At 78.3% G+C, this 2,500-nt stretch overlaps 1 non-coding gene across 1 annotated transcript; it reads left to right on the top strand.

Moving 5' to 3' along the window:
* The first annotated feature begins 1,913 nt into the window (after window positions 1–1,913).
* Window positions 1,914–2,066, top strand: LOC147414635 (5.8S ribosomal RNA). Its single transcript, XR_015183857.1, has one exon. It is a non-coding gene; the product is annotated as a 5.8S ribosomal RNA (ribosomal RNA).
* The last annotated feature ends 434 nt before the right edge of the window (window positions 2,067–2,500 follow it).

Below are 2,500 nucleotides of genomic sequence, written 5' to 3'. Positions count from 1 at the left end.
GTGGCGAGTGGCAGACGACGGGGTCCGTCAGGTGCGAGCGGCGAGACGGAGAGGGCCTCCGGGCTCTGGGGAGGCGGCTCCCCTAAACCAACCTCCTCGCGCCGGTGGGCCGCGCAGGGCGAAAAGGCCGCCGGGTGTTCCGGGCTTAGGGCGCGGTGCCGGGTGGCGGCGGCGGCCGTCCTTCGCCCCCCCTCCTCCCCCCTCAAAGGGAGCCAGGCGGGGGGGGGGGTCGGCTGTGCCGTCGCCTCCGGTGGGCGAGGCCCCCCGCCGGGCCGTGTCCCGCGCCAGCGGGCGGCCCGAGCCACGGCTCTCCTCTCGGGCGCAGCGCCGGGCTACTGAGGGAAACCCCGGGCCCCGGGAAAGGAGGGCCGAGGTGGTGGCGGTTGGACGTCGGGCGCGCCCCCGCGGGCGGACGCTCCCCCGAGGGCGGCAGCGGGGGAGGCACCCCCGCGGGGCCTGCAGGTCGTTTCCCTCACCCCAGGGCCAGGTACCTAGCGTCCGCGCTTCCGCGGCCCTCCCTCGGCGAGCCCGGGGGCCGAAGGCCGCGGAACCGGGCGGAGGTTTAAAGACACGGGCGGCTCGACGCGACCCGCGGGTGGCGGCGTCTGGGCGGCGGGTGCCTTCAGGGGCGGGAGCTGCTCCCGCAAGGCCCCTGTTTGGTCGCCGCCCCGTGCTAGTCCCTGCGGGCAGCCGTGCCGGGGAAGGGTCCGTGCTGCCCCCCCCTTCCCTGCGGTCCGGTCTCGGCGGAGAGACCGCGGCGCCAGCCGGCCGCGGCCGGCCTGCCTGCCTCGAAACGGGCGACCCCGGCGGGAGCGCGGGCTCTCCGCCGGGGCGGCGGGTCCTCGCGGTGGGGGCCCGCCGGGCGGCCCCCCGGGCCGCCTCGCCTCCGTCGCAGCCGCGCTGTGCCGCGCTGCGCTGTCCTTCCCTCCCTGCCCCGGCGAGCGCTCGGCGGTCTCCTGCCGCCTGCCGCCGGCAAGGGCGGCACCCCGGCCGAGCGGCGGCGGCGCTGCTCGGCCCGTCGGTCCGGCCGGAGGTCACCCGCCGCCGTCCGCGGCTGTCCCGGCCCGGGCCCCGCCCGTCGCTTCCCCGTCGTCGCCCTTCTTCCCGGCCGTGCCGGGCGGGTTGGGCGGGCGCGCGGCCGGGGGCGTCCCACGCCCGGTCTCCGCGTGGAAACGGGGAGAGCGGGCGCTGCCCCCCGGCTTAGCGCCGCTCGCCTTCCGCCGGGCGCGTGCCCGCGGAAGGGGCCGAGGCGAGAGGCGTGCGGCGGCGGTCCCGGGAGGGCGAGCCGCTCCGGCTCGGCGGCGGGTGCTGTCCTCCGGCGGTCCGCGGGCGGTGCGCCCCCCGGCTCGGGCTCCGGTGGTGGCCGCCTCTGGGCGCGGTGGCGGTGGTAGAGCCGCGGTGCCGCCGGCGGGGCCAGCTGCGGGGGGAGCCGGCAGTCGCAGGGCGGCGCGGGGGCGCGCGCGCGACCGGCGGGGCGCCCCGCCGGTGGTGGTGGTGCTGCTGCTGCTGGAGCAAGCCCGCGCATCGGCGTGCCGAGCGAGGCGGGCAGGGTGGGCGCGGTCGGGGCGGTGCCGCTGCCTTTCTCCGTGCGAGGTCCTGGCCGAGCCCGGGCGCCTGGGCCGCCTCCGACGCGAGCGAGACGCTTTTCCTTCCCAGGTCGGTGGCGTGGGAGCGCGTGCTCCCCGCCCTCGCGTCGGAGGTGGGGGGGGTTCTTTCCCCCCCCCCCCTTCTTTTTCCTCGTGGTGTGTTGTGCTCGTACGGTCAGGCGAGGCGAAGGCGCCTCCGCGTCGCCGTGGGCGGGCGCGCGTTCGCCTGCGGCGCGCGGTCAGGCCGTCCTCCGAGAACGAGGGGCCGCTTTTGGCGAGCGGTCCCGGGCCCCCCCTGCGCGCGCGGGGCGGCGCCGAAAGTCAGACAACTCTTAGCGGTGGATCACTCGGCTCGTGCGTCGATGAAGAACGCAGCTAGCTGCGAGAATTAATGTGAATTGCAGGACACATTGATCATCGACATTTCGAACGCACTTGCGGCCCCGGGTTCCTCCCGGGGCTACGCCTGTCTGAGCGTCGCTTGACGATCAATCGCCGGCTGGGCCGCCGGCGCCTCCCTCGCCCGGCGTCGCGGCGAGTCGGGGCGGCGGTCGCAGCGGCGCGGCTGGGGTTGCCTCGCAGGCCCGTGCGTGCGGCCTCCGTGCCGGGGGGGAAGCGGTTCCCCGCGGCCCGGCGGCGTCGGCCGAGGGCCTTCGTCCCCCTAAGTGGAGACTCGGGGAGCGCTCCGAAGCTCCCCGCTCCCGGAGCGCCCGCTGGGCGGAGCTCGTCCCGCCGGGGCTCGCCCCCAGGGTTCGTCGGGTCCCGTGGGGCCCGGCGCGGCGTCGGGGAGAGCCGCGAGAGGAGGCGGGGGTGGGGTGGGGAAGAAGGGGAAGAGGCGCGCGCCTCGCTCCCGCCCTCCCACCCCACGGCGTCCCGCGCGGGCGGCTGTCTGCGGGTGGGTACCGCGGCGGTAC

Source organism: Leptosomus discolor, chromosome 12, assembly GCF_034619465.1.
Source record: "Leptosomus discolor isolate bLepDis1 chromosome 12, bLepDis1.hap2, whole genome shotgun sequence".
NCBI classification, from domain to species: Eukaryota; Metazoa; Chordata; class Aves; order Leptosomiformes; family Leptosomidae; genus Leptosomus; species Leptosomus discolor.
This window is presented reverse-complemented; position numbering and strand designations above follow the sequence as displayed.